This window comes from Dasypus novemcinctus, chromosome 3, assembly GCF_030445035.2.
Source record: "Dasypus novemcinctus isolate mDasNov1 chromosome 3, mDasNov1.1.hap2, whole genome shotgun sequence".
NCBI classification, from domain to species: domain Eukaryota; kingdom Metazoa; phylum Chordata; class Mammalia; order Cingulata; family Dasypodidae; genus Dasypus; species Dasypus novemcinctus.
The window spans coordinates 30,976,449-30,991,929 of NC_080675.1; the positions used below are offsets into that span (position 1 = coordinate 30,976,449).

General features: G+C 40.0%; 1 protein-coding gene across 1 annotated transcript in view; it reads left to right on the forward strand.

The window, feature by feature from the left end:
• The window catches only part of SPTLC2 (serine palmitoyltransferase long chain base subunit 2), a 127,169-nt gene that overhangs the window by 510 nt on the left and 111,178 nt on the right, over positions 1 to 15,481 (forward strand). The gene's annotated exons all lie outside the window — the stretch shown is intronic.

The following is a 15,481-nucleotide window of genomic DNA, read 5'->3' on the forward strand; positions in this document are numbered from 1 at the left end:
AAACCACCCTGGGGTCCTTACGAGGCAGAGAAAGTTAAGAGGTGGTACAAGGCGGGAATACATCACCTCTTCCTGACACGGTTTGGATCCCTTCCACATGCTAGATGTTGGCTTTTAGATCTGGCAGTGCTGCTCGGTCTGGTGCCTCCAAAGCATTATCCTTTTACTCTTCCGGTCGGAGACCCTATACCGGCTCCAAGAGAGATTTCGAGTTGCGTTTCCTAGTCCCTTCGACCCTTTGAGCAAGCGTGCAGTCAGGCAAGGGGATTGGTTAACCTATTGGTGACTTGAGATGAGTCTCTACACAAATTAGCCAAGGCTGAATGAATCACCAACCAAGTTTAGGCAGCTCTAAAATATTTTTAAAAGTTCTGAATTCAAGACAGTACTATGTCAACCTTCCAGTTTTCTGGGCTGACAGGTATTCTGCTGAAAGATGTTTTTAAAGATGAGCTGGTTAAAAAGATGCAAGATTAGTGGATCAGTGGAGTGCTGTGATAATTTGCAGTTGACTTCAATACTTATAAATCTTATTCAGAGATTTAGAAAAGCATAAAAGTAATCTGTTCCACTTAGCAGGAGTTGTGGCAGTTGCAATTTTGGCTAGGAGATCTAAATTTGGCTTTAACATAAATATCTGGCAGCCTTCTCCAGTTAGAATGTGTGGTAGATAGACCTGTTACTGTTGGTAAGAAAGAGAAAATAAAGCCTTTCTTCAGATTATATTGAGACAGTGAGACCTGAGAGTTGGGGGGAGGGAAATAAACCAAAAAAGGATTTGATCTCCCCTGAAATTGTAAGATATAAGGCAATATAATAGGTGCAAAAGATTTGTTTTCATTAAAAAATAATTGTATGAGAGAGAAAGTGATAAGATTCAGTTCATTGTAAATGATGGAAGAATTTTTTATTTGCCTTGCAATGTAAAAGGCTATATAAGACTGTGTTTGGGAAGCAGATGTGGCTCAAGCAGTTGGGCTCTTGTCTACCATATTGAGGTCCAGGGTTCGATTCATGGGGCCTCCTGGTAAAGGCAAGCTGGTCCACCTAGCCAGCTGGCCCAAATGAAGAGCTGGCCCTCACAGGAGTGCTGGCCTGAGCAGAGAGCTGGTGCAGCAAGATGACACAACAAAAAGAGACACAGAGGAGAGACAATAAGAGATGCAGCAGACCAGGGCAGCACAAGAGATTGAGCATCTTTCTTCCAATCTGGAAGGTCCCAGGATTGGTTCCTGGTGCCGCCTAAAGGGAAGACAAGCAGACACAGGGTGAATGGACACAGAGCAGAGAGCAAACTCAAACAATGAGGGAGGGGGGCCTAGAATAGATTTTTTGAAAAAAAGCGTTGTGAATGTAATAGGGAAATTTAATGGATAGGACTTAGAAAATAAGTTGCAGATGAAAAAGTGGGGCAAGATTGCTAAGAGGAAAAAGGAAATCAAGAGAATGGTGTTCACACTTCAGGGGTACTTAAGTGTAAGTGTTCTTTTTATTCCCTAGAAGTTATGTTTTGATTTAGTAGTAAGTCAAGTTCCTGCCTCCCATAATCCCAACAATTTAACATTTATAGCCATGTTCTGCCTTCAGAAATTGCCGACTAATAACATGAAGCAATGTCAAGGTACTGAAATGAAACTTTAAAATTAATATGGCTGTAACATCTGGTTAATTTTCTTTCTTTCTTTTTTTAAATTTATTTCTCTCCCCCCTCCCCCCAGTTGTCTGTTCTCTGTGTCCCTTCACTGTGTGTTCTTCTGTTTCTGCTTGGATTCTTGTCAGCGGCACCCGGAATCTGTGTCTTGTTTTGTTGTGTCATCTTGCAGCATCAGCCCTCTGTGTGTGTGGAACCACTCCTGGGCAGGCTGGACCTTCTTTTGCACTGGGCAGCTCTCCTTACAGGGCACACTCCTTGCATTTAGGGCTCCCCTATGCAGGGGACACCCCTGCGTGGCAGGGCACTCCTTGCGCACATCAGCACCACGCGTGGGCCAGCTCACCACACGGGTCAGGAGGCCCTGGTTTTGAACCCTGGACCTCCCTTGTGGTAGGTGGATGCTCTATCCGTTGAGCCCAGTCCATTTCCCACATCTGGTTAATTTTCAAACATTTTCATCAAAAATTCCACTCAGGGCACAATGGTGGCATACAGAAGAATGGTCAAGTTGGAATGCTCTGAGGAATGTTTAGTGTTGCAGTATCCTTTTTGGAAAAGTATTTCTCACAGTTTTTTTAAACAAAGACTAGATTGGTGGCTTTGTACACTATTATAGAGAAATTTTTTCAGTGAAATTTTTTCCCTTTTTCTTAAGCAAAAGAGCAGATATTGGTAACTTCATGAGCACAATATAGAATTTTAAAAATATTTTTAAAAGTTGCTTTTGTTTTACTTATTTTGTTTTAACAATTACTTCATTGCAAATTGTGTCTTAATACACATGAGATGTTAGGCACACAGCTGTGTGTCATGTTTTTACTAAGATACAAATATAGAATATAGCATAGTTTTAAAACCAAGACATAAATTCACTTTCTCACTCATCCCAACATTTGTTATAGTGGACAGGAGAGAAGTTAAGATGAGAAAACTTGTAAGATCCCATCACACTCTCTGGAATCAGTGCTTCTGTGTTTGATGGGATGAATGTATGTGTTTAAAGAGTGACTGTTGGGTTTGGGTTTATGGTTTTATTAAAATAGATTCTGTGGTGGGAAGAGGTATGAAACAATTAGATGTTATTGGTTAATGATGATGGTAGACACAGGGTTTTCTCAAGGAAAAGTAGCAGACAATAAAAGCAGTAATTTTTCCTCCCTGCCATTCAGATGAATGGGAAGGTCAGCCTTTATATAAGGGAGAAAGTAGCCATTGTCTTTCAAGAAGCTTTGACAGAACTAAGAGCTAGAAGGAACCGTCAGAGGGTTGAATAATTTAGTCCCTGTATCTCTTGCAGGACTTTAAGAGTTTCTTTCTGTGGATTTAGTATTTGATTAAATAAATGCCACATTTTAGTTGCCCCTGAAATATGCTGTCATTTGTTTTTAAAACTCTTTGTTAACAGCACCTTTTTAAAAAAAATTTTTTCATTTTAAAAGCAATTTATTTAAATATATCAGTCATATAATCTTGCATTTCTTTATAGAAGTTTTAATATTTCTACACATATTTCTTAAAAGATTTTTTTATTCATTCCCCCCCCATCTGCTCTCTGTGTCCATTTGCTGTGTGTTTTTCATGTCCGCTTGTGTTCTTGTCAGCGGCACCGGGAATCTATGTCTCTTTTTGTTGTGTCATCTTGCTGCGTCAGCTCTCCGTGTGTGCGGTGCCATCCCTGGGCGGGCTGAGCTTTTTTCACATGGGGTGGCTCTCCTTGCAGGGTGCACTCCTTGCGTGTGGGGCTCCCTCACACAGGGGACACCCCTGTGTGGCATGGCACTCCTTGCATGCATCAGCACTATGTGTGGGCCAGCCCTGGGTTTGAACCCTGGACCTCCCATATGGTAGGCGGACGCTCTCTCAGTTGAGCCAAATCCGCTTCCCATATTTTACTTTCTTTAATTGGTTAGGTATGGAAGGAAAAAATTTATTTGCCCTTGAGACAGTTTTGAACCTAACTTTTCCCTCCCATGAAAGTAGTTTTAATGAGATATTAGAAGAATATCTAGGGAAGTGGATGTGGCTCAAGTGGTTGGGTTTCTTTCTGTCTACCATTTAGGAGGTCCAGGATTTGATTCCTGGGACCTCCTGGTGAAGGCAAGCTGACCCGTGGCAAGGTGACTGGAGTGGTGTGCTGGCCTGCGTGAAGTGCTGGCCTGCGTAGGAGTGCTGGCCCGCACAGAGAGCTGGCACAGCAAGATGACCCAAAAAAAGAGACACAGAGGAGAGACAATAAGAGATGCAGCAGACCAGGGAGATGAGGTGGTGTAAGAGAATGAGTGCCTCTCTCCTACTCCAGAAGGTCCCATGATCAGTTCCTGTTGCCGCCTAAATAGAACACAAGCAGACAGAAGAGCACACAGTGAATGGACACAGAGAGCAGACAGTGAATGCAAAACATCAGGGGAGGGGAGGGAAATAAATAAATAAGATTCTCTGTCAAAGAGAAATTAGGCTTTATGTTATGTCAGCTATTTAAATAATATGACAAGCAAAGAATAAAGAACAAGAAAAGGCAAATGAATAACTAATGGAGAATGGTGTACCAAATTGATTCTAGTTTTTGTTTCCACTGAGGGAAAACAGTACCTGGGGGATACTAGTGATAGTAATTGAGGAGTTAGTTTTAAGGCAGGAACAAGAGCATTAGCTAGAATGGCCAGTATACCTGTTGAGGTTTAGCAGGGCCTGATGAAACACCCAAGACCTCAAGGCTTTGCAGAAATAATGTAACTGTTTACAACTTGTACCTTGTATTCAAGTGTAACTTGCTTTATAGGCTTTTTGTTCCAGGGGGAAGAATATTGCTTACTAGCTGAGTCTGAAAGATTTCACAGCCTTTGAGGTACTCAGGAATTCTCTTCAATAAGAATTTTTGAGGGGGAGCAGATGGCACAAGTGGTTGAGCACTTGGTTCCCACGTATGAGGTCCAACGTTCAATCTCCAGTACTTCCTAAAAATAAAACAAATGACAAAACCAACTCTCATTAGGGAGCGAATATAGCTTAGTGGTCGAGTGCCTGTTTCCCATGTATGAGGTCCTGGGTTCAATCTCTGGTACCTCCTAAAAAAAAAAAAAAAAAAGGATTTTTGGGAAATGAGACCAGTACTTAACATATAAGGAGCTATATTTTAAAATAGTAATTTGGAACTTGAATGTTCAAGGCAGACAAACTTGCCTGCTTTTTAGGGTTTGCCCAGGTGCACTAGAAACTTTGTGAGCTTTGAGCAAGATAGTTAATTGGTTGAGATTCAGTTAGATTCAGTTTTTTTAAAAGAAAGAAGCAGTGTTTATTGGTAGAATAGGCGATTGAGATGGATGGGTAGAGGCTGTGTTTGCATTCTGAGTGGGTGTGCCTTATTTGATTAAATAATGGTTTGTGGCCTCAAAAGTCTGAATAGCTTCTGAACAGTTTCTAAGAAGGCTTCTATAATATAATTTGCAAGTTGCGACCCATTAAGAAAGTAAGCCTTTTGCTTCTGACCCATTTATCTTAGAAAATTTCCTTGTTGTCTTTAAGACCATTGTAAAAGGTGAGGCAGTTATTTTGTCCTTGTTTTTAAATAATATTTTCTTCCAATTGTAGAAATAACTTGTTTGCTGTAGAACCCCATAGGACTGGGACACCACCACTTCCTATTCCCAACCCACTGTTGGGGGTTCTTTGTTTAATATGGTCTGTTTTAAATCAGTCTGCTGCTTTCTGATAATATTTTAGTACAGTGAAAGATGCAATTGTACTGAGACAATGGGTGTGATCCACTCTTACTGCAAATAATACATATTGAGTTTGGGGCAAGAATTCTGGAAAGATTTAACTGTTGTACAGCTAGAGTACTGACCTGTCAGATGTGAAGATTTTGAGTTATTTTAAATAAGCCTCTTGCTGCTATGTTAGAAAGTCCCTTCAGCAAACATTTGAGATTTTACTATTTGCACTGTGCCTGGAATGTGATATAATAGGAAATGTTAGTCTGTGGAATGAATGGGTGGTGGTTGAAGCCATAGGAGTTGAAGGAGATAAAAGAGAGGGCATTACACATGAAGAAAAGTTATCAAGGATCTAATACTGGGAACAGTAATGTTCCTGAGAAAGACACATGAATGTGTACACACATAGCACACTGCTGAAGGTGATTGGTTCTGAAAGAACAGAATCAGAAGGTAGTGGTGTCAGAAAGCCAAGGGAAATGGAGGCTGTTTCATTAAGGAGAGGTAAGCAAAGTCTTTGGGTTCTTGAGAAACTAAGGATAATATAAAAGGTACCACTTACTTACTGAGTGCCTACTGTCTATCAGGCCTTCTCTTAGCTTCTTTACTTATCTAATCCTCAAAAGGGCCTTTCTAGGTAAATATTTAACAAATAAAAAGACCAAAGTCCAGATCATTTAAATAACTGACACAGGGTCAACAGTCAGTGAGATAGGGCTTGGTCATACTCCATTCTACTTGGCCTCTGGATTTGTAAATTTGAAAACGCTTTAAATTAGATATTAGGAATGACAAGTAGATTTTATCTCTTGAAAGGTGGTTGTGGAGGCCAGTTCTTTCCTGAAAATTTGCTGAAGTGTACTAGCTTCTTCCTACTGCATACCATATATATGTACTAAAAAGAATGGTTTGGACTTTTGCACCTGTCACACAAACTTATGCCACACTGAATGCATATTTCTACAACTCTCCTTTTTTTTTCTGGTGGGGAAAGGTTGAAAAAAAAAAGTACTACATATTTTTTCTTGGAATCACAATAAATTCCCCAATTTCTATCGATAAAGTATCACATATTGAATGGACTTAAAAGTACCCACAAAGCTATCTGTAAAACAAATTTATATTTTGACATTGCTGTTTTCCTAATAAAAATCCAATAATGGAGACCTCCAAGTCTATATGAATTAAAACATTTCAGGTGAAATAGTTCCGATGGTGTATCCTGTGCATACTGGGAAATTCTGTTATGCTCAGCAGTTAAAGTTCTAACTTGCCACCTCTATTAGTCAGCCAAAGGGGTGCTGATGCAAAATACCAGAAATCTGTTCATTTTTATAAAATATTTATTTAGGGTAGAAGCTTACAGTCACAAAGCCAGAGAAGCATAAATTACTTCCCTCACCACAGTCTGTTGGCACATGTTGGAGCAAGATGGCTGCCAGTCTCTGGAGCTCAGCCTTCCTCTTCCTCTTTCTCTTAAGGCTCTGTGGTCCCAGCTTCATCCAGTCTCAGCTGTAGTCTAAAATAAGTCTCATCTCTCTCCCAGGGCTCATTTGTCTCCAGACTAACCTGCAGTTGTAGGCTATCAGGCTCATTCTCTTCTTGGGACCTCTGCTGTGTCTACGGAGCTATCTCTATTTCTCTGTATTCTTCTCCTGTATTTATTTCCCGGGGCTCTAGCTTCAAAAACTCCAACTCTCTCTTCTGCCGTGTTGTTTTCTTTTTGAGTCCCCACCCACCAAGGGGGCAGGGACTGTTTGTCCTACTGAGGTAGCCAAATCGAAGCCTTGATCATAATTTAAACAAGTGAAACCTCTGAATCTAGTATAGTCTAATATGCCCAGAGGAACAGACCAGTTGACAAACATAATTCAGGATCTGTTTTTGGAATTCATAAATAAACTGCTACACCACCCATCTCCTCTGTAGCATTCTCCTATCTCTAGCCAAGCAGCCTGGTATCACAGACAGATGTCAGGAGATTTGAATACAAGTGCAGTCCTGCCATAAATATGGGATTATCCTGTGGGGGTCTTTTCACCTCTAACTTGTTCTGAGCCTGTAATACCATGCACTCCCCACACACTCAATTCTGGCTTTTGTAGTGGATACCAATTGGAGAGGTAACCCTGTTTGCATCCATTTCCCCTTTTCGGGGAATACTCCTTGATACACAGGGGTGGGTCCAGTGGACACTCTATGCTTGTGACCCTATTTCCAGGGCCATAACTGATTTACGCAAGGATAGACCTCTATGCCAAAATGAACCCAACAATCCTCTCTCACAGGGATTTAAAATTTCATTGAGGAGAGAGGCTTGCCTTTGGTTGAATAGTGCCTGTATTATGCTCCTTATCAAAGTTTATACACTCACAAAATTTTGTATTTTTAGTTGTATGTTTTCAATAAAATTTTAAAGGGACATATGTAATAGTTCTCTTTTAAAATAAACATCCTTTTATATTATTTTACCTGAAGGAATGGGAGTTGGAAAAATGTCAAAGATATAATACTTCAGAAATTTAAACCAACACATTATTAAAATATAAAGATAACAAATATGTTCTGAAATTCTATAACAGAGATAACTACTAATTTCTCTCCAGCCCCCGGCCCCCTTGTTGTCTGCTTTCTGTGTCCATTTGCTGTGTGTTCTTCTGTGTCTACTTGCATTCTTGTCAGTGGCACTGGGAATCTGTGTCTCTTTTTTTTTTTTTTTTTTAAGATTTATTTTATTTATTTCTTCTTCCCTTCCCCCCCTCCAGTTTTCTGCCCTCTGTGTCCATTTGCTTTGTGTTCTTTTGTATCCCCTTGTATTCTTGTCAGTGGCACCCGGAATCTTGTCTCTTTTTGTTGTGTCATCTTGCTGTGTCGCATCTTCTTACTGTGTCAGCTCTCCATGTGTGTGGTGCCATTCCTGGGCAGGCTGCATTTTTTTCGCTCTGGGTGGCTCTCCTATTGGGGCATACTCCTTGCACGTGGGACTTCCCTATGCCAGGGACACCCCTGCATGGCACGGCACTCCTTGCGCGGATCAGTGCCATGCGTGGGCCAGCTCATCACATGGGTCAGAAGGCCCTGGGTTTGAACCCTGGACCTCCCGTGTGGTAGGCGGACGCCCTATCCACTGGGCCAAATCCGCTTCCCTTTGTCTTTTTTGTTGTGTCACCTTGTTGCGTCAGCTCTCTGTGTGCAGCACCACTCCTGGGCAGGCCGTGCTTTTTTTCGTGCGGGGTGGCTCTCCTTGCAGGTTGCACTCCTTACGCGGGGGACTCCCCTACGCGGGGGACACCCCTGTGTGGCATGTCATTCCTTGTGTGTGGCAGTGCTGCTTGTGGGCCAGCTCACCACATGGGTCTGGAGGCCCTGGGTTTGAACCCTGGACCTCCCATATGGTAGACAGACACTCTATCAATTGAGCCAGATCTGCTTCCCACTACTATAGCATTTTGATGTTTGTTCATCTTACCAAACCAATCGGTCTTCCTACCTACCTATGAGCTAGAAATGTACAATTTTACATAAAATAAATGATACCACACATTTTGCAACCTTTTTCTCCCATTAGCATCATTAATATATACAATCATCAGCCAGTGCAGATAAACATTCTTTTAAAGGGTATGAATAAAATTGTATATTATGGATAGATAGTATAATCTATTTAATCCATCCTTGGTTTATAACATTTAGACTTTTCCCAAAATTTCCAATATGTAAGCACTTTATATGTCTCATCATGCTTCTGCTTTTCTCCTAAGGATAAATTAAATCCTAGAAGCAAGATTGCTGGCCCAAAGTATATACATATATTAGATTCTGATTATAGTATCATTCTTATAAAATAAATGTAAACAAGGATTGAGATTTTTTTCTTTTAAAGCTTGCTGATTTCTAAAGTGCCACTGACCACACAGTAGGCAATCCAAACCTCATCTTTAAATGAGTAAAACCACTATCTCAAGCAGTGTAATGTTACAAGAAACATCTTGGTTCTTAAAATGCAATGATGAGAATGTGGGAAAGATGGCACATTTCCTCAGATTGATCCTTAAATGCCTTGCACTCCAGTTAAAACCCTATCCAGTAAGTTTTTCCCTTCTTTCTCTTTTCTTTCTTTACAAATTGATTTTAAAATTCATGTGGAAGCGCAAAGGGCAAGAATTGCTAAGGCAGTTTGAAGAATTAGGTGGGTGAATCACTGTTTTAGATAGTAAGACTTACCGTAAAACTATAGTAGTTTGGGCAGTATGATTGTTTTTAATTTTTTAAAAATATTTTTTATTTATTTCTCTCCCCTCCCACCCCCAGTTGTCTGCTCTCTGTGTCCATTCGCTGTGTGTTCTGTGACTACTTCTATCCTTATCAGCGGCACAGGAATCTGTGTTTCTTTTTGTTGTGCCAGCTCTCCGTGTGTGCGGCACCATTCTTGGGCAGGCTGCACTTTCTTTCGCGCTGGGCAGCTCTCCTTACAGGGCGCACTCCTTGCGCGTGGGGCTCCCCTACGCGGGGGACACCCCTGTGTGGCAGGGCACTCCTTGCGCGCATCAGCACTGCGCATGGGCCAGCTCCACACGGGTCAAGGAGGACCGGGGTTTGAACCTTGGACCTCCGGTGTGGTAGGCGGATGCCGTATCCATTGGACTAATTCTGCTTCCCTTAATTTTTTTTTAATTAGGAAAGTTGTAGGTGTACAGAACAATCGTGCATATAATACAGCATTTCCATTTACCACACTGTAATTAACACTTTGCATTGGTGTGGTTTTATAATTGTGCTGTTAACTGTTGTCCATGGTTTAACTTTGGGTCCACAGTTTGTGTAGTACAGTTTCATGGATTTTAAAAAAATTTTTGTTCTATTATCATATATACAACCTAACATTTTCCGTTTTAACCACATTCAGATGATATATTTCAGTGTTGTTAACTACATTAACATTGTTTTGCTATTGTCACCAAGACATTTTCATCATTCCAAATAAGAGAATAGAATACCCAGGGTGAGCACACTATAAATATGTAACTTGATAGATAATTGTGGTGGCATTTCAAATAAACGGGGAATGGATTGCCTTTTAATTAAAAAAAAATTCATATAATAAACTACTTTTAAGTCTTTATTTTATATATACATGTATTTTTAAGTGTAGGTTTACAGAAAAATCACGCGCAAGATACAGAATTCCCACATACCACTTGTGATTTGGAGCTGTATGTGTCCTAGGAAAACTTCTTAAATTTAACCCATTCCTGTGGGTGGGAACCCACTGTAAATAGGACCTTTTCGATGAGGATACTTCAGTTAAGGAGTAGCCCACCACAATCCTGATGGATCTTAATCTTCTTACTGTAGTCCTTTATAAGGGAATGAAACTCAGACAAAGAGAAAGCCACAGGGAACCGCCAGAAGCTGAACATCAGTGGAACCCAGAAGCGAACATGCTGCCATGTGCCTTGCCATGTGACAAGCCAGCAGAAAGCCACAGTTAGGGTACAAAGCTTCACCTTGATGATGCTTGATTTGGACTTCCTTTTAGCCTCAAAACCATGAGCAAATAAATTCCCATTGTTTAAGCTAACCCTTTGCATGGTATTTGCTTGAGCAGCCTAGCAAACTAAACCACCACCCTATTATTGACAGGTTATGTTAGTGTGGTACATTTTTGCAATTGATGAAAGAACATTTTATAATTGCATTACTAACTATGGTCATTTCAAATCAATGGGGGAATGGATTGCCTTTTATTATTAGGCAGTGCTGAGCCAATTGATCCCCACTTCACACTATTCTGTAAAATGAATTCTGGGTTATTAAATATCCAAATGTGAAAACCAAAACTGTAAAACTCTATCATATAGTAGAAAATATTATGACTGTGGCATACAGTATGGTTTTCTTAAAACCACTAAAGCACAATATGTAAAGTTAAGGTTGATAAATTTGATTATTTAAAAACTTATTCACATAACATCATCAAATAGAATAAAATACTTAGGAAAAAATTAATAAAAGATGTGCAAGACTTGTACATTCAGAAGTTACAAAACATTGTTCAGTGAAATTAAAAAGTGAGTAAATGAAAAGACATTTGATAACAGGGATTGGAAGACTTAATATTGTTAAGATGGTATGGTAACTTCTAACACCAATTACAGTAATTCTGTCTCTACCCAGGTAAGGCCAGATTCCACAGGTTAAAGGCAATCCTCCATAAGATTGCCCTGACTTCAGACAGCAGCCACAAGTTTAGGGGTTCCTGGGCCACTGCCACTTCCGACCTACAGGCACCAGGTTTGGGAGTGCCTACCACTTCAGGTTCAATATTTCCTAGAATGACTCATAGAACTCAGGAAAGCACTGTACTGATGATTAGCTTTATTACAGTGAAAGGTATAAAAATAAGAAATGTTTAGGGTGAGATCTGGGAGAGTCTTTGTGTAGAGTCAGAATGTGGAGCTTCCAGGTCTAGAGTTTTCCCTGGGGTTCATTATGTAGGCATGATTGATGAGATCAGTGCCCAGCTGGTTGAACTCAATCTCCAGTCCATCTTCTCTTCCCAGAGATTGGCTAATATGACATGGCTCAAAGCCCAGTCTGCCTAATCACATGATTAGTCCTTCTGGCAGTGCCTGTCCTTCACTCTAACATTACCTGTTTGTTATTCTCTCCACCTTGAGTTCTCTTTTTTTAATTTTCCCCCTTCCCCTCCCCTTGCCCTGCCTTGCTGTTTTTGCTGTCTATATCCATTCATGTGTGATCTTCTGTATATCTAGTTCTCTTTTGTTTTCTCATTTGTTCTCTAGGATTCACTGGGATTCGATCCTGGGGACCTTTGATGTGGAGAAAGGTTCCCTGTTAGCTGCACCACCCCAGTTTCTGGTCCCTGCTGCACTTCACCTTGACTCTCCCCTTCATCTTTCTTTTGTTGCATCATCATCTTGCTGCGTGACTCACTTGGGAGGGCACTGGCTCACTGTGCAGCACTCTTGCCACGCAGGCACACTGTCTCTTTTTTTTCACCAGGAGGCCCCAGGGATCAAACCCAGGTCCTCCCATATGGTAGGCAGAAGCCCTATCACTTGAGCCACATCCGCTTCCCCCTTGAGTTATCTTGTTAGCGTAAACTATTTGGTGTGGTTTGGGGAAGAGGACCCACTTGAATAACAAAAGTCAAAACTGGAGCAGATGTGGCTCAAGCAATTGAATGCTCACCTCCTACATGAGAGGTCCCGGGTTTGGTGCCTGGTACCTCCTGAAAAAACAACAACAAAAACAAATAACAAGCAAAACTAATGAAAAAACCCAGGAAAGCCAATGTGGCTCAGTGGTTAAGCGCCACCTTCCCACATACAAGGTCCTGGGTTCAATCCCCTGCCCCCAATACCTAAAAAAAAAAAAAAGTCACTGCTATCATAGGACTCTTCTAGGAGCCTCAACAAAGACCAACTAAGTTCTTTATTATTCAACAAATGACAGTACTCCCCCAAATTAACCTACAAATTCAACACAGTCCCTAGCAAAATCCTAGCTTCTTTCTTTTTTTTGAGAAATAAGCAGATTGATCCTAAAATTCATATGGAAACAATTTTGAAAAAGACTAACAAAGCTGGAGGACTTACACTTCCTGAATTTAAAATTTATTATACAGCTGCATTAATAAATACAGTTTGGTACTGAAGGATAGATATATACATCAATGAAATAGAATTGAGAATGCAGAAATCACCCTAACGTTAATGATCAATTGATTTTTTTTTTTTTTTCAAAAGCGACAAGAAAAGTTAATGGGGAAAGAATGGTCTTTGCAACAAATGGTGCTGGGATCACTGGATATCGATAAGCAGAAGAATGAAGTTGAACCCATATGTCACATCATATACAAAAGGCTAAATGTAAAGAGCTAGCATTATAAAATTCTTAGGAAAAAACAAGTGTAAATCTTTGCGATCTTTGACTAGGCAGTGGTTTCTTGGATATGGCACCAAGAGCACAGCAACCAAAATAAAAAAATAGACAAAGTGGACTGCATCAAAGTTTAAAAAAACAAAAAAACACTTTTGTACTTAAAAGGACACTGCCAAGGAAGTGAAAAGACAGCCCACAGAATGAGAAATAATATTTGCCAGTCATATATATGGTATGGGACTTGTAACTAGAATATGTAAAGTATCCTTACATCTCTACAATAAAAAGACAAATAAACCAATTAAAAGAGGGACAGGGTATTTGAATAGATATTAATATATCTCCAGAGATGATGTACAAATGACTAAAATGCACATGAAAAGATGTTCAACATCATTAGACATTAGGGAAATGCAGATCAAAACCCAATGAGGGAAGCGGACTTGGCGCAACGGATAGGGCATCCACCTACCACGTGAGAGGTCCACGATTCAAACCCAGGGCCTCCTTGACCCATGTGGTGAACTGACCCACGTGCAGTGCTGAAGCGCGTAAGGAGTGCCATGCCACACAGGGGTGTTCTCCGTGTAGGGGGGCCCCACATGCAAGGAATGCGCCCCGTAAGGAGAGCCGCCCAGAGCAAAAGAAAATTCAGCCCGCTCAGGAGTGGCACTGCACACACGGAGAGCTGACGCAGCAAGATAACACAACAAAAAGAGACACAGATTCCTGGTGCCGCTGACAAGAATAGAAGCGGACACAGAAGAATACACAGCGAATGGACACAGAGCAAACAGCTGGCGCGGGGCGGGGGGAAGAGGAGAGAAATAAATTAAAAAAAACCAATGAGATACCACTTCACACTTACTAGGATAGGCAAAATAAAAAGTCAGACAATAACAATGATTGATATAGAAAAATTGGAACCCTGATACATTGCTGGGGGGAATGTATAGTGAATCAACCACTTTGGAAAACCTTTAAGAGTTTTTCAAAATGTTAAACATAGAGTTACTGTATGACCCAGTACTTCCACTCCTAAGTATATACCCAAGAGAACTGAAAACATGTTTCCACAAAAATTTGTACATGAATGTTCATAGCAGTATTATTCATAATAGTCACAAAAGTATAAACAACTCAAATACCCATCATTTGAGTGGATAAACAAAATATATTAATATATATCTATACAATGGAATATATTTGGTCATAGAAAGGAAGTACTATACATTCTGCAACATAGCGGACCTTAAAAACATGCTAGTAAAAGAAGTTAGACACAAAAGGGCACATATTGTATAATTCCATTTATATGAAATGTCCAGAATAGGCAAGTTCATAGAGACAGAAACTAGATTCAAAGTTTGCCAAGGATTGAAAGATGGGAGGAATGGGGAATGACTACTAATAGGTATGGAGTTTCCTTTAGGGGTGATGAAAATGTTCTAAAATTAGATAGTGGTGATGATTGTACAATGCAGAATATACTAAAACCCCTAAATTATACATTTTATTAAGATGGTGAATTTTAGTATGTGAATTATATACGTGGATGATATATCTCAGTAAAGCTGTTATTTAAAAAACCCATAAGACAAGCCATGAGCTGGTGAGAGGAGACATTTGCAACATGCAACTGATAAGGTTTTAGTATTCAGACACAAAGCCCTATAAATCCAGTAGAAAAATGGGCAATGGTTTGAAATGGAAATTCACAGAAGAAAATTAATTGGGCAGTCTTTGAATATGCTCATTCTCACTTGTCAGTAAGCAATTGCAAGTTTAAACAAGGAAATGTTTTCATCTTCACTAATTTGAAGGCTATGAACATCTGACAGTATTTAATGTTGGCAATATTATTCAACAAGAAGAAATTGTGTAAGGGTGCTCTGAGTATAAAATGGTATAGTTGCTTTGGAGAACAATTTAGCAATCTCTAGAAAAGCTGAAATATGCATACTCATAATTATTGCCCTACCAAGTCTGTATCTAGCTTTGTATAATAGGAAAGGTTTTCAAACTTTTTTGTTCCAACCCACACTGAAAAATAACATTTTTATATCACAACTCAATGCACACATATTGTGTGTATATTTTATGTTATACATACATAAGAACAGAAGATTCATCAACTGAAATTCTGTTTAAGCCACTGATGATTTTAAATTAATCAGGTTAAGATATAGTACCTCAAAAAATATGG